We start from the raw sequence: 23,418 nt of genomic DNA on the forward strand, positions 1-23,418 counted from the left end.
TTTCCAAAAACTTTGCAATAACGACACAGTTTGAGGTGGACCACAAAAAGCGAGTTAAATCACTTAACACCATCACAACTCAAGAACGGTCACTGTTGATGAATAGAATCCACAATGCTCTTGCCAAGCACCTGACATCTTTGTATAAATACATGAATACCAAGAGTATTTTCACATGCTTATAAAGTGAGGTTATGATAACCGATTGGGTATAATCGCCTGAGAATATTATCACTTTGTACATAAATCACATGAAAGGTACTCATTTAAAATATCGAAAATTTCCGAAATTTCTTTCCCCAAACTCGAAATTAATGTTTGTCAAAAGATTCAACTACAAATGTAGTTTTAAGCGGAAAATTTAGAATTTAAGAATTTTTTACTAATTTTTTATACCCTTGACGGTATGAAATATTGCTTTAATTGCAAAATAGTCAACATGATGTAACATCTGTTTTCGAAAAAATTATTTAAACATCATGATTTCTGATTTCCTATTTTATTCATTTCACTTAGTTCTCGACTTTCTACGAACGGATTCTGTAGAGATCTCTTATATACAGACCTTTCGGTCCATGAATTGGGTTTACTGCGAATAAGTTTTACTTTTGTTTAAATACAAGCCTATTAAGCAAGTTGGAAATAAGAAGCATTTTTAAGCTACTTCGTTACTACACTTCTTTTTTACCTATACTTTCTTTTTCAAGGAGGCCAAGACAAGAAAAGTGATCTTTTCTGATTACACTAATTTAATAATGGCTTAAGACACATGGAATTTCTAATTAGATCGCAGATCGACTAAAAGTTACATCAGTGTCTGAACCAAATTAAATTGTACTTTAAATATATGTGTGAGGAAAAACAGTGCTGTTTGGTTTAGTCTATAGAAAAATCGCCGCAGATGCAGTTATCATTATACTTGTTGGATTATTTTAAAGCATGATTAATTTTGCGATCTTGGCTCACCTACGAAATGATTATAAAGAAATAATAATATAGAATGGGCCTAAGCTTCCATATAAAAGGGATACAAAGGTAAAAGGAAATCTGTTTTTGTTTATATAGTGGATGGATTTTTAATAACTTCACTGAATGGTTATATCAATGGAAATTTTGTTTAATATTTGCATATGTTTCTTAATGCAAATAACTATCAAAAACGGAATTATAAAACTTTCTATAAAATATGAAAATATTATAATAAGTCGCAGGAGCATTTTTGCCGTTGTATGAAAATTGCATAATGTCAATTTCATGTTTTATGAGCAGCAATTTTTAATACACATTCTTAGAAACTGTAATATGAGAAACATATGCAGAAAACTTCTGTTTCGCAGTTTTGCATTTCTGTCTCTAGGGCATTCGTTTAATAGCTAAAAAGGAATAATTTCAATAAATAAGTTAAATAATTTTGAGGAGAATTAATTGCAAGGGCATATTATATTTCTATTATTATATGCATTTACAATTAAACCTCCTAAAACTATTTAATTACTTTTATTACAGCTAATTTCTTTTATGGAATTTAAATGGAAATATAATGTTTAAACTTGTGATGTTTTATGTAAAATATGCGAATTTTGAAAAGTGATGTTCATAAGCGTTACAGATATGAAAAACTTGCCAATTTCCCTTATGTAAGACAGAACCATTTTTTCCCCAAGTGGGTTTTCTCAAACAACTTCAAATAAGCGGTTTTCTTCTGTACATCTGCCAACGATGCATAATTGTTATTATAATAATCATTACTATATCACTTCGATATAATAATTTATAATACGATAATTATTGTAAACACAACATGAATGTAGTTCATAAACATTGTTTCTTAAGACGTATTTTAGGTACTTGTAACAGTAAATCACAGTTCTTTTTTTAATTTTTCTTATTAATTATTATTTTTTATTACACCCGGTGATAGGGAATTCACTATCATTATAAGGCCAGTGGTTTTTATACAGTGTGTTTAGAGCTGATCCTAGACCACACCTCATATCAAAAGAGCACTAAAGTTTAAATCTCATAAAATGTTGGATAACTACCTATTTTTCAACATAAAATAATACGAACGCCAGTTTTTCGATGCGAAATTCACAAATGTTAGTAAATGAGTTTATTAGAATATGGCAAAGTACGCCAAATTCGAACCAAATTACACCACGCCTAGAATCTAACCCAGTAGGAACTACCAGTGTTCAGCGATTTTACTGTTGATAAAACTTCTTTCTTTCTTTCTTTTCTATATCTGAAAACTAAATTTTTCATTTTCCCTAAAGCATAGGTTAATAAACAAATTAAGAAAAATAAGGGCTTATTTTTCCCTTTAAAATCATTCAGTGATATTTCTTTGCGATTCACAAGTCTGTGACACTCTCAATTTACAACGCTGTACATCTGGTATGCAGAAATCATTGTCATACGAGTAATTTATTAGTTTTCAGATGCTAAAAATATGCAAATAATATTCACATGAAGTTTTATTACTTTAGTATCCTAACTTAGTAATCATTCCACAAGGAATTTTCACCGCCCACCATCGGCTAAACAGTTAAATCGCCGAACACTGGTAGTTAGACCCAGTTTCGAATCTAGGAGAAGAGGCTGGCTGAGTGGTCACTTTTGTGGTATGCCGCATGTATAATGTGGATACGAGACGGTTTCTGCTAGAACATCCTCCACGAAGGCATCCCTCCTCTTAAGCAAATGGTCCTTGTGTGCTTTTCCGTAATCAAATAAGCTAAGCTATGTAATTTTCACATTCCCCACTAGGTGCTATCACTTTACTCTTAGAGAAGTAAGTGATAGCAAACCTAGCTAGGAATCGGAAAATCCGGCGTTGAAATCTTGGCCACAGCATGGCTAAATTTTTAAATTTCGGTAAGTATAATAGGCGTTACTTACATTAAAAAAATTATTTTAGAAGAATGTAGTTGTTTTCTAGAATGCGAATTTAATAAGATTCTATGAGAAAGATTTTATCGTATAAAACATTTTATGATAGTCAGCGTTCATTGCTTAATCCAGTAATGTTAGATTTGTTTTTTCGAAAGTGGCATTTTACTGTTAGTTACATAGAAATTACAGTACTTTGATCTTTAGTTCTTGCACGGCATCTGAAATATCAGAAAATATGATCTCAAGCTAAAACATTAACGACCTTGGAAATCAAAATTCGGTACTATTCCGTTTTGAGGACCGTAAAAAAATTACAGCGAAACTGTATGCGCAAAAGCGCCAAATCTAGCAACCACGCCGCGCCAATTTAACAGCGCGCCAAATCTAGCGTACGCGCTGATTTCAGATTGCGTACGTTTATATAGTTCTATATTTCTTAAGACGCCATTTAAATACTAGTTTAATTTTTAAATCCTTTTTTTTTTTTTTTTTTTTTTTTTTTTTTTTTTTTTTTTATTTTAAATTCTTTTTTGATAACCTATGGATTTAACAATTTGGGATTGCCCATGACGAAAAGTGTGGAATAGAATTTTGGTTAAAGTGCAGATTCACCCACTGCTTGATGCATTTTTAAGAATTGCACATACTCGGTATCCATGTAAACATCGACCTATTTTTACTTCAAAAAAAAAATCCCAGAATTGCACAAAAATGGCACTGTGCACACCCTTGACTTTATCTATGTACACATCGATCCATTTTCACTTAAAAAGTAAAAGAAAATTGACAAAAATCCAATTGCTTTTGCCCTTGTAAAAAGCGGCAAACTAATAAGTGGGCAATTCTGCACTTTATCGAGAATTTTTCAAAGAAAAGACATCATTGATTATAGAAAATAATGTTTGAACAACCAACGAGATGAAACTATGCTTTAGCGATAAATCGTTAGCGAAATAGCGATGCAGGCATCCATTCAGTTATGTTTAGCAATTTTTATATAAGTTATAATAATGATCTGAAATAGTTATTTACTTATGCTTCCATTCAGTCATGTTTAGCCTTTTTTATATAAATTATAATAATAAAAAGTATTATATGAAATTAAACTTTCATCTAAATTAAAAATCAATCTTAAATAGTTTACTTTTATACTTTCTTTCTTGCGTTAGGGTTGCCGCAAATATTTTTGACAGCACTGGCATCAACAATAGTTTGGCCATTTTTTACAGCCCTAAAAACCGAATAGTACCCAAAATTCTATGTTTTATTTTCTATGATGAGTATATAATTGTAATAAATATTATTATATGGACCAGGGTACACGCGCCCTTATGAAAAGAACAATTAACTATTTTGTACGTTATCATTTTCATTAAAGGGAAATTTTTTTAAATCAAAATATTCTAACTTTTAAATGTTTTGAAACATAGCCTTATATATTCATAAAAATTACAAAGTGATGATTTATTTTTAAATGAAAATCATTAAAAGTTGCCTTTTTGATAAGTCGAAAATAACGCTGAAATAATGTACAAATAGTTACGTAAAGAATAAAGCATTAATTTGATTCTTTATAATTTAATTTTATTACATTTAATGAAACAATCAATAATTTTTGTTCAAAATCTATTTGATTTCAAAATCTATTTGATTACTTAAATTATATTTATAGGGAGAATATACCATATGAAAGATTTCTTGATATTGTGATGATTTTTTTGACAAAGTTATGATCTTACTTAATTTTTTATAGTCTCAAATTTGTTAACATCTCGTTTAATTATTTATAGCTCATTTTGTTTGAGATTAAAATATCTATCACTTCTTTTACTTCTAAAGGGGGGATTATTTAAGTGAAAAAAAAAATCTGAAGTATTAATTATGCTACTAATTGATTCTTTACTGTTTGATTTATTAACTTTCTTTTCAGTTTTTCTTAAAGTTCAGTTGATGTATTTCTCCCTAAGCTATATTTTCACTTTTCTCAAGCATATTTACTCTCACTGATGTAATTAGACATGATTATCCCTCTCTTATGTTTACTTGTTCGTTTGATTAAATAAGATGAAGGCTTAGAAGGATATCTTCCATAGGGAAAGGATGACTTCATGGAGGACTTTTTCTGTGGAATCGGCCCGTATTTACGCCGAACATTGGAAAACTACGAAATCCCTTTTAAAGGAATTCGAACATAAGATTAAAACTGCCCCTATGTTTGACAGCAAAACTTTATTTTTCTCTTTACTTGCGGTATTAGACTAGAGGCATCAAACAAACATATTTTTTTATTTCATTTGCTTCAGGATAATATTAGTTTCAGCTCACTGCAATGTTTTATCATTTAATGCTTATATAAATATCATGCATTGATATAACTTAGCAATAATAACTAGCAAAAACTAAATAAAACAGGAGATATTAATTTTGTTTCACTTTGAATTTTAACTAATTTAATAAGTTTGACTGGTTTCGTTAATTAAGACAAAACGGGATAACATTAACCGCTTAAGAGAAAAAAAAAATCTAGGAAGAAATTTTTCGAAGCGAAAATGCTTCATATTCACGTTACACAGAGAAACAACACGAAAGAACCCATGTAGTGCCCGTTTGCCAGGATTTGAGCCAGCCTGGACTGAACTACTATTGTTCTTAACCTTTCAGCTACTGGGGGACAAATAAATCTTAATTTATAATTATTTCCTAAGAATCATTACCGAATATTATCGATTCTTTCAGTAATTTAATACCTAGTATTTTAAAATTAAGCGACATAGTTTTTCTTAACTCTTCGACAACAAAATTCACAATTTTTAACTTCCTTGATACTAAATAACTCATTTTATAATTCTTAAGAACTCAAAATAAATCAGAAAAATGACAGACATCTTTTACCTTATCTCTTACACTCTAGACTCAACATAAAGTAGAATAAGGTTTGGTGTAATCCGTCTTAAAATTCTTGTAACTATCCCAGAAGTAACCATAAATTAAACCAACTGCACAGATCTGTGGGAAAATAAATACGGATGCAAAAGAACAAAGATTAAAAGTATACATTTTTTCTACCATTGAACATATTGCAAAGAGAAACGGAGCAAGCTACCTCTTATAACAAAAATGGAGAAAGAAATAAGGAATATTTCATTTTTGGACATTCTAGCATAATTTCTGCACGCCACTTCAATGAACTTTTAAGCGTTAGGCTTGCTGAAGCAAACTTAGAGGCAATATGTGATTATTTTGTGTTGTTGCATGCGTGTATGAGAAAATATGTATTGTTATTACGGCTAAAGTAAAGCGGTAAGATTTACGGTTTAGGTTAAAGGGAGACAGTAACTACACTGACTACCAATAAGTATTTGGACACCTGTTATAGAAAAGAAAAACTAACTTTATTCAAAATAAATAGTTGGTAGAGCCTCCACGAGAGGTAATTACAGCGTGGACACTCCGGGGCATACTTTCCACAAATCTTTGTATGACAGCTAGTGGTATTTTCTTCCACTCGGCTTGGAGAAGACATAGAAGTTCCTTCACCGATTTTGCACGGGTAGTGCACCCCTGAATTCGGCGATGCAACTCGTTCCAGAGGTTCTCGATAGGGTTCAGGTCTGGACTCTGGGCAGGCCAGTCCATTCGATGAACTCTATTGGCACCATACCAAGCCTTGGTTAACGTCGAAACATGACAACTGGCATTGTCGTCCTGAAAGTGACAGGGGTCCAACCCGTAAAACTGTCACAACGTAGGAAGCACATCGTCATCCAAAATAGTGCAGTAGGCATCGGAGTTGAGCTTACCATGAATGGGGACCAAGGGTCCCAGCCCATACCAGGAGAAACACCCCCAGATCATAATTCCTCCTCCGCCGAACTTGACTGTTGGCACAATGCATTCTGGGAGGAGACGTTCTCCAGGTAAACGCCAGACCCAGACATCCGAACGGTAAAGGGTGAACCTTGATTCGTCACTCCAAAGAACTCGTTTCCACTGATCTACGGTCCAATTTCGATGTGCTTTGCACCACATTAACCGAGCAGCGCGGTTGGCTTTGTGATCAAAGGCTTGTGGGCAGCAGCACGACCATGAAATCCAAGCAGATGTGCTGCCTTACGGATGGTATTCATTGAAACAATACTCCCGGATACCTGTTGAAACTCCTCGCGGATGAGGGCCATCGGTTGGGTGCGGTTCTTCCGAATTTCTCTGGACAGCACTCGTCGGTCTCTATCTCCCAGTTTCGTTGGTCTGCCGACTCGGGGAACATTCCGACAATCACCGCTCCCCTTCCATTGCTTAATCACATAGGCCACTGTCGATTTTGGGTAGTTCAGATTGCTAGATATGTCCCTTAAGGATCAGCCACATTTGTGATACCCGATAATTATACCATTCTCGAAATCAGAGAGCTCCGAACTGCGAGGCATCTTGCATGCGACTAAAGCCGATGCTGTTTCCTACACGATATATACCGGCGGAGTCCGGGACGTACCTTAGGACCGCAGATATCGTCATTTGCATAGGTGTCCAAATACTTATTGGTAGTCAGTGTATTAATGTCGGTATCATGGGAACGTTTAATCTATACAGCTCATTACCTCAAATATACAACTATTTTTCGTCAATTTCAAAAATAAATTTTATTGTTATATAATACTCCAAAAGAGCAGTACGACTGGAAATGAATTAATTCCACTAATTCTTCTCCTAATTCAGCTGGCTTGTTTTTAAAATGAAATACTTCTTAACCTTTATCAGCCCAATTAATCAATTCTTCTAGGAATTAATGGAAAACTTACGATAAAAAATATGTAACGAAGTTAATAACTCATATTTAATAAATTTTGTTGCCTGTATTATTGACGCTAAGTTGCGACAAAAAGTGAACTGAGAGGCGCCATCCTGACCGAGAGGATGGTTGCGAAAAGAATGATTAATGGAAAAGCAGCATTATATCACTAAGAAGAAAAGAAGCATCAAGAATTGCAATACTTTGAAAGTATGGATAAGTAATGCTGATAAAATTTTGTTACCTTAAAAAAAGTTTTAAAACATGTCTTTTTAATGCGTTGAAAGTTAAAAATTAAATTCGTGAAATAAAGTTCTAATTTTTTACTTGAGGCAAGTGCCTCATTAGCCTAGCCCTTGTCTAGCGCTGGTTTCATATTTGGGAAGCATTAAAAAACAGTATTTCACTCAGATCTGCAGTTTTTATATATATTTGTTCTACTGATACTCACAAAGATATGCGCCCACCAGCGGCCGAGCGGTAAAGTCGCTGAACACTGGTAGTTCGGTCCGAGGTTCGAATCCCGCGAACGGGCTGGCTGCATGGGCGTTTTCGTGGTTTTCCTCATGTGTAACGTGTATACCAGCCAGTTTTCCCTAGAACGTCCTCCACGAAGGTATCCCTCCCCTTAGGCAGATAGCTCTAGTGTGCTTTGCCATAGTTAAATACACCACACCACAAAGATATGCTGTTAGTCTCTACTGATTTTTAGGCGGATCTGCTCTACGGTTCCCCATACAAATTGTATTGATTTTTGTTTGGTACTTTTTAAATGGATATGGCTTACTGGTGTCGGTGCAGATCTGCTGCTTTTAATTGCATTTTTAGGTTTACCCGTAAGCCAGTTTCTCTTGCGACTTTTTGTGCATCTACGGGACACACTTAGCATGGAGACAAACCACCATTTGTATGTATTTCAAACCTTTTTCCCACTTTAAGAGAGATGTAAACATTTTTCTGATCCTTTACCTAAAATACGCAAATTAAAACAAAAAGTTTCGTTTTTTAAAAATAATTAAATAATGTGGTTAAAATGCAGAATTATTAAAAGACCAAAATTTGCGAAAGGTTTCCATGTGTTCACGCATTGAAAATGAAAAGCAAGTATAAAGTATAAATTTCGAAACTAGCATCCGAAAGGATAAAATCGCTGAACAGTAGTAGTTCGATTCAGATTCAAATTCCGGAGAACGAACTGGCTATATGCGCATTTTCGTGGTACCTAATTTTGTTCCGTTAACAAATTTGGTTAGGTTACATAGATTACGCCAAAGCACTCGGAGGCTCTAAGGAAAGGAATACCTTTGTGGTGGACATTCAAGAAGAAACTGGTTCGTTATTTACTTCATACATTGGAAAAATTGCGATACCTCTTATACAACCAGGCTACTCGCCTGGATTCAGGATCACGTTGAACTACGAGCTTTCAGTTATTTTACCGTTCAGCAGCTGGTGAGCCAAATGAATGCAAACCAGTTTCCTTTAGAAACCCTTCCATGAAGTTAACGCGGTAATTATCTGCTTCTTTTTTAGTATATAACTGCCGTATGCTTTGCCATGTATATCAGAAATTACAGACAGAAGCAGACAGAAGGTATGTTCTGAGCTATGGTATGCTTGTATCTTATCAAAAATGGCTCTACGGATGACATCCCGAGAGCCATTGAAAAGGGACTATAAAGAGGAACTGAAAATTTATATAAAATTATAAATATTGCATCTTTATGCGAAATGCTGAACTGGCATAAAGTTGCTCCGATCTATTTCAAGCCGTGGCCTACTTGCGCAAAGTTAGATGCACCTCTATAATTGGAGGGAATAAACCACGTATTCATTCGTAGGACATTTATGTGATACATGTCTGTTTAAGTCTGTCATTTCATCATTTTGCATCATTTCTTGAGATTCTTGACGCTGAGCCCATAGGGATGAGTCAGGGATTTTCTTAGCTCCGCTTTTGCTGATTGCTTATCTTTGTTATGGATCTGTTCATCTTGAATTCTGGTGCGTATACTGTTAATTATGCCATCTAACATTTTCTTGGTTTAAAAAATGGTGGTCATCATGGATGAGAATGAGGCAGATTTAAATTCGATTCCTATATCAATCATCGAATCACTTGAAAATAAAATAAGTGAATTAAATTTCAAGAAGATAATTTGTTCTGCGGCTACTTTTAGCGATGCTAATCAACGTACCTACGAAGAAATTCTCCAACATCGTACTTCTATGGAAAATAATATTCAGTCCGAAATTGATAATCTCCAGATGCTGATTGAGGAACTTAAAAAGAAATCAAATTAGATACAAACAGCTAAAGGAATACGTTTGGAAGTTCCGGTTGATAAAAACGTTCCCTCAGCTTCTGAAGCATCAAAAAAGTCTAAAAGCCGTAATATTACTTACAGCAAGGGATTCATCTCCCCTCGAAACTCAGTTAAACGCACTTTGACGGACGAAGATCAAGTTGAATCTGTTCAATCTAACAAATTTTCTAATTTAAATGACGATGATCAGATGGAGGAGGAAATTCCTGTTAATAAAAATCCAAAACCGCACGTTCCCCCAATCGTTCTCGAGGATTTCACCGGGAACCGAGATGCACTTAAAGAAAAAATTGAGAGTAGTGGAATTACTTATTATACTGGAAACATGAAAGGAGAAACCTTAACTATCCGGGTCTACGACTCTGATTCAGGTTTATAACTAGTTCTCTACAAAAGCATGGAATACAATACCACAGTTTTAAAGCAAATAATGAGAAACCTCTAAAAGCGGTCATTAAAAAACTCCCAAAGACTTCAAATCCTGAAATTATTAAACAAGAACTTGCCGATAAAGGAATATCAGTCCTAGAAGTCCGCCAACTTACTTCAGTAAAGGATGGAAATATGATGAAATTGCCGCCGTTTCAAGTAGAATTCAAAAGAAACATAGAAGGCAAAAAAGTCTATGATGTCAAAAAACTCCAAGGTTTAGATATTTTTGTCGCCTCCTAAAGATCTAAAAAGGGCCCCGTGCAATGCCACAAATGCCAACGCTATGGGCATACACGGGGGATATGTCATTACTCAGCAAGGTTCATGAAATGTGCACAACCTCACGAAACTTATACCTGCACCCAGAAGAAAGAGAATAATAAACCAGCATGCTTTTTGTGCCCTTTGTGGGGAAAATCATGTTTCAATTTATAAAGGTTGTGTTAAGCATCCAAGTAATATTCAAAAAGCCATCGCTGTGGCGAAAGCCAAAAAAGAAGCTGATTAAAGTAATAAATTCCATTTTAAAGCATCTAACTTTCTCACACTAACTAAAGTTTCCAATAAATCAGCATGGACTAAGAATAATCAGGACACTGAAGAAGAAAATGAAACGTCCATATTCTCATGGATAAAAACCCACCTGAATAAAGCAAAAGAATTTCTACAAACATTTAAAAGTGCTAAATCAATGATGAGTAAACTTGAAGTAGGCATCGCCGCCCTCGACTATTTTACTAGTATTGACTCGGAATTAGAGTTCAATAAACTATAATTCCCCCAAGTGCTACTATATTAGTTTTTGATTCATGTCATCATCATTCTGTAAATATTCAACCTGCAACTTGTAGACTGTACATAGTTTTTTATTTATTCAAGACTTTACTTTATTTATTTGGACTTAATGTATTTAGTATAATAGTGCATTGGACTCCAACTGCTCACCGCATTGGTTCCTCCAAGCCACGCCTACACGTTCAAGTTTTACATTTTTATAATTGTGTGTATATAGTGCATTCTGTATCTTTTCTCATTGATATGGACTATGGACTAAAGGAAAATACAAAAATTTATTTCATATTAAGCTAAAATTTAGCTTAATTACGAACTTTAACTGAATTTTGCTAAATTCGAAATCAACCAATCAGGCGCCCTATCAAGACCCCACGCCAAAGCATTGCTTGACGAGAATTATCCACAAAGTCTTGACTTTACTAAATTCATGAACTTTCATAATTGTTTCACGCCCCGTGCGATGATATGCATGTGCACATCTTTAAATTTTTTAAAACAAGCAAATGTCTAAGTGGTATTAATTTTCAGCAGACTGGTAATAACTCTTAGTAGTTGAGGCCAGAAGTAATGATACAATCCTAGAATTCAGTCGTCCCTTCGAGACGAAAAGGAATTCAAAATTTGTCACTCGCCAAAGTTAATGAGGAATAGTGAACTGTTTTTTACTTTTACGCTTGCGTTTTAATTTTTCCGATCCAAATTATAGCTGTTCATATTCGTAATACCGTTTGTAAAAATTTGATGTACTTCATTGGTGAAATGTATTACCGATTTAGACTTTTTTTACACCGCTGCTAGTTCTAAAGATAGCCACTACTACTTCTAAAAGCATTATAGCTATGGTAGGTTAGATTAGGTTAACTGAACAGAATAGAGCAATACAACTCTAGGGCAATCTGCCTTTGGCAAAGTGTGCTCTCATGGAGCACTTTTTAAGAGAAACTGTGTAGTGTCCACATTTCCATGAAAACTCACATGCAGCCAACCTATTCGTCGGGATTCAAATCCGAGGCGAACTACCAGTGTTTTGCAACTTTACCACTCTGCCACTGGTGGACACATGGCTAAGGTAAGAAGTCATGCAAATGTAATTATTTGTTCTATAGAGTGCTTGAGAAAATAGCTTTGGGCAGTTTTACAAGTGTAGTTTCATTGGAAGTCAGTTCAACTTTATCAAAGCGTTGCTGTTACGGCGAACAAGAAAGGAGTTGTAGTGCTTCACGCGGATTTTTGGATTGGATTATTACGGCAAAGCACACGAGGGCTATCTGCCTAAAGGGAGGGATGCCTTCGTGGAGGACTTTCTAAGGGAAACTGGCTCGTATACACGTTACACATGGGGAAAACCACGAAAACGCCCATGCAGCCAGCCCGTTCGCGGGATTCGAACCTCGGACCGAACTACCAGTGTTCAGCGTCATTACCGCTCGGCCGCTGGTGAGCCGCTTCACGCGGAAGTTGAAATGCTTCGCCGAAAGAAGATTCGGGGAACGTAGAATAGATTTTCCCATACGAACAGAGTAGAGGTTACGTTATGCTTATGATTATCTTCTACCATCATCGACATCACACATAAGAGACTTTCCAGACCAGCATGCTCTTCAACTTTAAGTATACAAACTAAGGACACTTCCGTTCTTTTCAGTTGTCTTCCGTTCATTTCTAAAATTCGCCTTCTCATTTCCAAATACTTCAGTAGTGTAATTTTCTGGTTTCTTTTAATCTCGGCATCAACATCAAGTTCTTAGGTAAAAGGTAACACAGGAGATGTTCTACCACAAGCATTTATAAATTTTTTTACGAATGCAGCCTCGCGAAATGCAAGATTAGCATGTACACCTTTAAAATTCAAGAAAAGGAAACATATGCGGTATCTAGGACAAAAAGAAATGAGGTCTTAACTAGCATCCCATTAATTTAGAAGTTAAACAACAAATCAGCGTTATATTGTTGTTTGTTATAGTGTTTATTGTTAGATTTCTAAATTAATATTTGTACGGCGTGTTATTTTAACCTGAATTAGCATCCCATTGTAAGAAAAAGAATCACCGCTTTCTATTTCTTGAAGCCAAAGTTACTGCTCGAAGTGATTCACCCTCCATTTGAATTTCTTAAAAGTTTCTAAAATTTACTGCACAGCAGTTTCGTAACTCATATAGCTTTCACTCCGTTTTTGTCGGATGGGTGGTAAAACCTATTCCTACATCCCTTTCGACCAAGCATTTCTGCTTTCGCATGAAACGCTGCAACTTCTACCGCGTTCAACATACTAAAACAATGCTTTGCTAAATCTGGGCTCTAGCGCTGCGTGAGCTCGATAATTTCTTGCTTATTTTTGTTAATTTTACGTTATATTTATTTGTTCACTGCTCGTTGCTTCCTCGTTTGTAACTCGCGAAATATAGTTTGATCATGTCTCCTATACGTAAATATTATCGATCATCGTCAGTAAAAGTGAAAGATAAAATTGATCATCTCAGTGAAATCTGCAAAAAACCTTTAGTCTAACTAAGCGCTAGTAAAATTTGAGATCTGATAATCTGTTTCTTAGAGAAATGGTGAGTAAACACGCATCTGAAACTGACAGTAAGGTATTTATCTGCTAAGAGTTAAATAAATTTTATTACGGCGTCGTTTAAAAATGTATTTAAAGGAGAAAATGACACGGAGTTAACAAACCGACACTTTGATACGAACGTTGCGAAACTGAAATCAACAAAAAGAGAGTAATTGAACGTTTTCCGAAAAGCTTGGGACGGAAATTAAATATTTCGTTCTGACAGATACGTTTACGTGAATTGTTTGCATATGCAAGCAAGCATGAATTTTTTCAGCAGTAAATCAATTGGGTTTATATAGAAAAAGAAAAACACCAGTGTAAAATTCAAATTAGGCGAAAGAGATTTATTTTGCGTAGATTTTGCATAAAACACTCGATTTCGAGGACGATCAGGCATAGGACCTCTTCTTCCTAAACAAAAAAAAAAAAAAAAAAATTGCGGAAATGAGAGAATTTTTTCCCAACTAACAAAATGTTTCAGATTTTAGCCGCATTCAACCATAAAATAGCAACAAAACTCGGAAATGTGCAGATTAAATGCTTTGTTCCTGGCTTTGTTAGTAAGTCTAAAAAAAGATGAAAATAAAACATTTTACACTTCGTTTTCGTAGGAAAATATTTCTCTTACAAACAGCAAACTGAACAACAAGCAGAGGATCTGAATGAGTTAACAATGCTTTACTCAAATGAAAAAAAAATTGCTAAATTAATTCATTATGCTAAAGCTTGGTATTTGCCTTAGGAGGTGATGCTTTTGTGCAGGTCTTTCAAAGGAAAACTGGAGTCCATTCGCCAGGAACAAAACAAGCTGTGAACTATTAAAACTCAAATGTCTGAGCTATTCAGCGACTGTTAGTTTAACGGAAATGAAAGTTAGGTTAAGTTAGATTAGGTTATTCGAATATCGCAAAGCATATAAGAGCTATCTGCCTAAAGAGAGATATGTTTTCGTGGAGAGCTTTGTAAGAGAAAGGAGGTCATATTCACGTTACAAATAAGAAAAACCGCAAAAACTAACCATCCCTTTCTCCTATGTTCGAGCCCCGTCAGACTGCCAGTATTCAGCGGTCTTAACTAAAGGTCAAAGAGAAACTAAAGGAAGTGAAGTGAAACTTAAGAGTTATATTGAGTTATTTATAAAACCTTCCAGAGAAATCATCGAGTTACTCTTAATTTTCTGAATTTGCTGGGAATCTGGATTCTAATATTTGTAACACTTTGATTTTCCCTAATTAAAAAATACAATTTTTTGAAAGACAAAATTTTCTGCACTGTTTACTCTCAATACACTGTAAAGAAACAGAACATGATTAAAGCCTGAAAAGGTAAATTTAAAGAAAATAAGAGAACATTGACTGAAATTTTATATAAAAAAATATCCCAATTTTTCTTTCTTTTTTTTCCCCATCAAAAAACACGCTGTATTTTTCTTTCCTTAATAGATTCTCATAAATTATTATATTTTAGATATGATATTTTCAATCGTTTATTTGCAACAGATTTTAGCTTGCATGAGAAAGTTGTAATTATCTTTAAATAATTTATACTAGATATATATGTATGTGTGTATGTATATACGTACGTGTATATCAGGGGTCCACTGTGCATTCTTAATTTTAAATATGAATAGCTCATAGACGGCTCACTAGACAGTATGCTAATTTTTTGTAACATTCCAGTGGCGGGAAGAATCTTTGGCTGCAATCAGTATTTTACGTTCACGATGAAGAATGAGACATTCTGTTGCTGATTGATTGTTTGTTACAGTCAGTGGATGCCGCTTAATGTTATCGCTGTTTATGTTATCATTCTGATCCTGTTATCAATTTGCCGAAGTCCCTCCCATTTGTATACGGAAATATGGAAAATACATCACTTACCGTGATCAACTAATTTTGGTTAATTTGATGAAACTATTATAGAATAAATTTTTTTAAACAAACGGTTACAGCCGAAAACATCGCGGACGAAAACGTCGCGGAGAAAACAACGCAAGGCGAAAACGTCGTGCTACAAAACATCGTGGGAGAAAACATCGCAAAGAGAAAACATCGCAGTTCTAAAACATCGTGGTACAAAACATCGTCGTCGAAAATAAACCGGTTCAAAAACTTCGCAATTTAAAAACATCGTCTTCGAAAATATCGTGGTAAAAAATAAAGTATCTACAAATCATCGCTTGGCGATAACATCGCAGACATGCTTTTTTCATACATGCTTTTCGCAAACATGCGTTAATAACTGTAAATGGATATTCCCATAATGATTTGTGAGCACAAAATGGAAAGAAGGATAATTTTTACTTTCACATTTTTTTATTAACTAATAAATTTTTTCTGAAAAAGTAAGAAGGAAACTTAAGCATAGCAAATTAATGCAACTTATAGCAATTAATAGAATTTTAAACCAACATAGTTAACTAACAAAGGCCATTAATAAATAATTTTTATAAAGTTTTTACTGGTAATTTTTCGTGAAAAGTATAATCTATAAGTTGCATTTAATTTTCTATGCTTAAGTTTCCTTCTTACTTTTTCAGAAAAAATTTATTAGTTAATAAAAAATGTGAAAGTAAAAATTATCCTCCTTTACATTTTGCGCTCACAAATCTTTATGGGAGTATTCATTTACAGTTATTAAAGCATGTATGGAAAAAGCATGTCTGCGATGTTATCGTCATGCGATGATTTGTAGATACTTTATTTTTTACCACGATATTTTCGACGACGATGTTTTTAAACTGCGAAGTTTTTGAACCGCTTTATTTTCGACGACGATGTTTTGTACCACGATGTTTTAGGACTGCGATGTTTTCTCTTCGCGATGATTTCTCCCACGATGTTTTGTAGCACGATGTTTTCGCCTTGTGTTGTTTTCTCCGCGACGTTTTCGTCCGCGATGTTTTTGCCGCGATGTTATCGGCGGACACCTAAACAAACTAATGTAGCCAAGCCAAATGAAAGACACGTTCTCTAAATATGGTGAAAATAGATTAGAAAAATTGCCAAGTGACAGAGAAATGTTGCCAAATAATTTGATTTCAATTTCAGTCAACCATTAAAAATTGAGTACAAAAGCGACTTCAGTTTGAAGTAAATATTAAATAGCCCTGTCGATAAAACAGGCAAATCGACAACCTTGTTTTCGGCGTAGATTTTGTAAATCCCAATCGATTTCGAGGTCAAAACGAGTTCCCCTTCATTAGGAGCAAAACATTCTCAGGAGCAATTGCTCCTGATGAAGGGGGACCCGTTTTGCCCTCGAAATCGATTGGGATTTTACAAAATCTACGCCGAATACAAGGTTGCCGATTTGCCTGTTTTACTTATTACGTCGGCGTGTTTTTCTTGCATCTTGAGCCCTGTCGATTTTAAGGACGATCAGACACAATTGGTTGGTTTATTTTATGTGATTATGGCAAATCCTCAAGGGTATCTGCCGAAGGGGTGAGATGCCTTCATGGAGACTTGTTAAGGGCAACTGGCTGGCATACACGTTACACATGAGGAAAACCACGAAAACGCCCATGTAGCCAACCCGTTCACGGGATTCGAACCTCGGACCGCACTACCAGTGCTCAGCGACTTTACCACTCGGTCCTCGTGGGCTTCAAACACAATTAATCTTCAAGTGAAAAAAGAAAATTTCTCCGTAGACATCTGCGACAAATTAAGGTTGCCATTTTGCTTAATATAAAATTTTATACTTGCATGGTATCTTATAATAATCCGAATATTAAGGTTAGAGGTAGAGCATCGGTAAATAATTTTCAGAAACATTATGAACAGTTGCTAAATAAATTTTAGCGTTAAAGACATTATAAACAGTTTATAAATAAACTTTCACATTTTCTTGATTAAAATGCTTTGAAAATACCCATTTGCATGTTTCTTGATACTTTTGTATTAAATTAGTTAAATTTCATTAATATTTTGAAGGATATTTATTATTATCACTTAATGTTATCATTCGGTTAATAATATCAAAATAGCCATGGACAAACGCGATCGCATTAAACGACGCCTACTGTTTTAAAATTTATAGTTATTGCGGTTAATCTTTTCAGTAAGCAGTGCGTTAAATACCAAAAAAGTACAAGTCTTGACTATCCTATCACATATTAAATAGCTAAACTTGAAACAACATTCTCGGTTCCTGATCAATTGAAAAAGATATGTCATTCCACCACTTAAAAAACAGAAACAAACGCCGTATTTCCCTATATTAACAGTCAGTATGGGACAAATGTCATAACTTACGGATACCTGCATCATTATTCTAGATCAATGAACTGGCCTCCATAGTCATTAGAGCCCACCAGCGGCCGAGCGGTAAAGTCGCTGAACACTGGTTTCTCGGTCCGAGGTTCGAATCCCGCGAACGGGCTGGCTGCATGGGTGTTTTCGTGGTTTTCCCCATGTGTAACGTGTACACGAGCCAGTTTCCCTTAGAAAGTCCTTCACGAAGGCATCCCTCCCCTTAGGCAGATAGCCCTAGTGTGCTTTGCCATAATTAAATACATAAAATACACCATAGTCATTAGATATGACTCCCAGTACTTCTTCCTGCGGGGATTTGTTAAAGGAAGGATTTACCAGACAACCTTTCAAGCATTTCAAGGGTCCAAACAAACCACTGAAGATACGTATGAAAAAACTGCTAGCAAACGTCTGACCAATGTTAAAAACTTTTAAAACTAAATATGGTAATAATATTAATTGGCGTAATTGGTAAATAATATTAACTGGCGCGAAAAGTATACAATTCGAGAATACTATTTTATTAACTATAGTGCTCTCATTTCTAACAAAACCAAGTAAAACCAGCTACCTACCTACCTAGCACTGTTTTTGAGTTATTCGAATTTACTGCTTACGCGTTAGAGGGAGAGGGGAAGCTAGAAGAACAATCTTTAAATTTGATATCATTCTTAGCTTAAGTGCCTGATAAGATTTCTTTTTGAAAATACAATAAAGCATTAATGAAAATTTTTAAGCAGTAATAGCGCACATATTGAAAGTTAAACGAATAGTTTTGTTTGCAAGTTTTGCGGTCCCTTCTTAAAGCAAGAAAAACGATTTTGCGTGTGAAGACGGAAACTCGTTATTCACAAAGCCCTCTGGTTACAGTAATCAAGCTGGTCATGCGCTTTTATCTACTCATATATTCCACAAGGGACATGCAGTAGCTGGTCACGCCATGCCTCTCCAACTGCCTATTAGATTGTCAGGATTTTGAAGCACTTTATTTTGCTCCCAGTGCAGTTAGAAAACACGATGTCGCTTTCTAGAGAAAAAACAAATTTTTCTCTCACAATGAGGTGATTAGTCCATGCTTACTTTTGAAGATGAGCAAAAACTGTGTTTTTTTTCTTTTCTACGATACAAACATCAATACTTATAAAAGATACTCTTGTCATTCTTATAACGAAGCGAAATATCTAGGTTTGAATGTCAGATGCAAAGTTGTAAATAGTTTAAACACTTTCCTCAATTTTCAAATTACTCTGCTGTGTAGATTAAGGATAATATGGGACACAGGCTTAACATAAAATTACCGATTGTAAAGTCAATAAAAATAACTGTCTATATTAACTAGAAACCGGGAAAGATGAAATGATGCACTTGTTCACCTATAAATATATAGAATATGCAAATATTGAGACCAATAGAAAATTAGGTACAGATTTGTGCTAGGGCCCTCTTAAATATTCTCAATCTAAGCAAAAATATTTTCATTTTTAAATTGTATTTATTTATATAAATTGCATTAGAGATCAAGATATGTGTTAAAAGTAGCCAGAATTTTCTAGAGTCAATCCGGGGACAGAAAATATTATTAAATTAAAAGGAAACATCTACCATATCCCCCCCCCAGATTTTCTTTCCTCTACGCTACACTGTTTATCTCTCTGAGGGCTAATTTAGTGGTAAATCGTATTCCCTTGATTATTTATATTTTTCTTTAGTATATTCAATTTGTATTTGCAATTTTGTATTAGGACATCATCCATTTTATATTTCCTTGCATTTATATTTCGTATAATAAATATATATATTCACATATCAAAACTTCTTGAGAATATGTAAATAATTTCGCTTTCGTGAAAATATTTTCGACATAGTAATTCTAACAAAATTATAAATAGACTGATAGCTCACAAAAGAATATCACTGAATGTCATTTAAGGGGTCATAAATCCTCCTGCATTTATCAGAATTTATTTATTATTCAGTCCCTCAATTCAAATTTTAAAGGAAGTAAAATATCGCAAATTCTGATATTAAATATCTCGATTAATTTTTATAGTACGGGAGTCAAACGTTTGTTTTAATTTTTTATAAAGAATGTAAAATTCCCCTAAATATAGTCAGACAGACCGGAGGAAAGAAATGGTTAGATTGTGTACTTTATGGAATTCTTTTAATTTAAAAATACAAAATCTTCGAGTATTTAAAACCACTTTTGTAAATATATGTGTATGTTCAATGGTTGCAAAAATAAAGACCGAATAAGGAATTCTGAGAACACAGTGTATAGTTTTTTAAAATTCAATGTGTTTATACTAACTAAACTTTCTACTGAACATCAGTGAAAAAAATGAGATTTCGGAACGATGGTGTTTCTTGTTTGAGGAAGAGTCATTATGAATGGTAACCAACAATCTACGTATTTAGAACGGTGGCTCCGTAACTGCCTACACGTTCGTCAATAGATAGGATCCTAGATCCCCAAGTTAGGCTTCTAAAGAAAGTTTCAAGCACAAAATGTATCTTTTAATCCTTGGCCTTATGAAGCTTCCCTTTGGGTTGGTTTAGTAAGCATATGTTATGGACCTTAAGTGTTTTGTAAATTTGGGAGAAGGGAGAAAATTTTGTAAACGAATTCCTTTCCAGAGATTCAGAAAGTTCATAATTATCTACATAGAAGAGCAGATGCTAATCCTACAAAATTTCACTCAAGTTAATTCCATGAAGAGACATTCGATACTTTAGTACTGAAGTGTTATAACAACCAACTTAGTAGAAGCGCCAAATTTTCAGAATGTGCCAAAAGCTCGCAACCATTGAGCAAAAACAGTCTTCAGGTGACCATGCTCATAACAATCCTTCAGTCACGCAACTACGCTATTTCCGCCTGCATTCTTTTTTGTTGTATTTCAAGTTCCAACGATTTTTATAAATAAACCGTAATATTTTTTCCTCAAACTTAACAAATACGATTGCGAAATTTGTCAACTATGGAAGAAACCGCTGTAAAAAAAGATTTTGCCGCAAAATCTCTAAAGCGACCAACGAGGAGATGCGATTGGTAGATAGCTGGTGTTGTCGAGGTTTGTTCTATGCCGAGTTCTTGCCATTCTCTGATTTTTTTTAAGTAAAAACAGATCGATGTGTACTTAGGGAGGAGAATAGCGCATAAAAATTACACAAAGACTTAGGCCCAGTTCAGACGAGGGCGTAAAGGCCCGTTCAGACGAGGGTATAAGTGATTAAAACCGAGCTCCGTTGCCAAGGCAACCAGTCACTGCTACGTCACAGAATCTGGTTTAGGGCTCGTGACATAGGGTTCCAAGTTTTCAACTTTACGCCGAGTTTGGGATAGCGTCGACCAATCAGAGCGAAGCTAAAACGAAGCGGCTTTCTTTAGACGATTTCGCTGTCACATTGAAGGCGACGTTTTTTTTAATATGGAACACATCGCATCAGAATAAGTTGTAATCGTATCCGAACAAAATAATGAGTTGTAATCGTATCCGAACGAAATAAAGAGTTGATCTCGCAAGAAATCTACGATGTTGACATGCATTTTTTAATGAGTTTTTAATGCATTTTTAATGAGTTTTTCAATTTATATTAAAAAATATGGATGAAACTCGTAAAGCAAAAGGTAAGCTCAGGATTATGCACGCTGTGTATGATCCTGTAGATGATTGACCCCATCCAATATTTTTCATTTTATTATGAAAATTCTTTAAAAAATGCATGATTGCAAAAATTTTATTTTTTCTGTGTAAATTATTATTACTTTCTTTCTGTCTATAATTTTTTTAATTATTACTATAATTTTTTTCCTGTTTAATTATTTTTGTATTTAAGAATAAATTTATTAAAAAAGCTGGAAATATTGTATTGCTATTTGCTTCAAATGCTGATTTTCTTTCCAAACAAACTTCATGAATTAATTTTATTAAAACATCAAATCAATATCAGGAATCTGCTGTTTTTTTTAACAGTAAAAATACTACTTTAAAAAAAAAAGAAAAATTATTTTCACTTATTTAAGAATAGTCACAATAGTCAATTCAATGGTGTAAGATTTGTATAAGTAATAAAAGATTAATCTTTTGAGAAAATGCTCTTATGAATTCCAAGAAAGAAAAAATGTAGTGAAATATCCTTAAAACAACAGTCAACAGTTTAGACAGTTTTGTCTCCTGTTGAAGTTCTGTTCTGTTTTTTAATTACGTTCTCCATGAAAGGAATTTAGTTTTAATGAAACTAAATAGCACACATAATTCATAACATGGACTATAATTTAATGAATAGTTTTATTATTATTATCCACTCTTTATTACTATCATTTGAATGGAGTTTTGATCACTAAATTCATGCTATTTCTCTGGTAGAAATTCCTGGATAAGGTATGAATGTTTATAATTTTGATGTATTTGAAGACTTGGGTACCTAAAATTTGTCAATGTGAAATTACTTTTGAGATTTGGTCGTAAATAGAAATGACAGCATATGTTGAAATTAAATTCAGGGGTGCGGCTTATACATGCAAATTATTAAAAATAGATGTAAACAAACAGCTGGCAAGACAGCAAAATGTATTTAATGATTGAACATAAAATACATTATTGAGTGAACATTTCCTAGTATTGTACTAGTTGTGGTTGCTGGTTATTGTGACCAGTTGTGGGATACTAGTACTAGTGATAATTGGTACTGGTAGTGCAGCAAACTACTATAGTGATCGACAGAGACAGTGAATAAGGAGTGCTAAGCACACATGTTTCACTGTCACAGAAACATGTTCCTTTTGATTGAAAATAAAATAATAATAATAATAATAATGTATGGTAAGTACTGTTTTTAGCTTAACTGCTTTCCCACCTGCAAAATGGAAAAATATTATATACAGGCTATCTGTTAGTTATCCTCAAGATTTTTTTTTAATTAGGCATATTTAGAATATCGTATTTCTCCTAAGAGAAATTATATATAAAAATTGAAGAAGGTTTTATATAGTATATAAATATGCATTGTGCATGTTTATAGTATAGAGAGTATTACAGTACAATGCAGAAATATTCCAGACTACTTTGCACAGAAAGATATGTGCCAACCAAGTATCGGTCTTTCGAAAAAATATCTCTAGACCATTTCGTTATTTTTCTTTTTTTAACCTTCTTCCGTTGCCTCTTGGCTTATAAGAAGGGCAGATAAAAGAGCATTCTGTTGAACCAGTAAGACTTTGTGTTGAGCTGAAAAAGCCATGACACAAAACAACGAAAACGAGCAGAGCGATCGCGAGAAATCAATTGAGCTACAAAACAGCGCGCGAAAGGTGTAGACACATCTACGCATGCGCAAATTTAGCTTCTCTCATTGGCC

General features: G+C 34.3%; 1 protein-coding gene across 2 annotated transcripts in view; it reads left to right on the forward strand.

The window, feature by feature from the left end:
* LOC118203550 (uncharacterized) overlaps window positions 1-23,418 on the forward strand; it is a 390,320-nt gene that overhangs the window by 180,232 nt on the left and 186,670 nt on the right. The gene's annotated exons all lie outside the window — the stretch shown is intronic.

Source organism: Stegodyphus dumicola, chromosome X2, assembly GCF_044657685.1.
Source record: "Stegodyphus dumicola isolate Sdum_Otavi_A_Nest chromosome X2, ASM4465768v1".
Taxonomy (NCBI): domain Eukaryota; kingdom Metazoa; phylum Arthropoda; class Arachnida; order Araneae; family Eresidae; genus Stegodyphus; species Stegodyphus dumicola.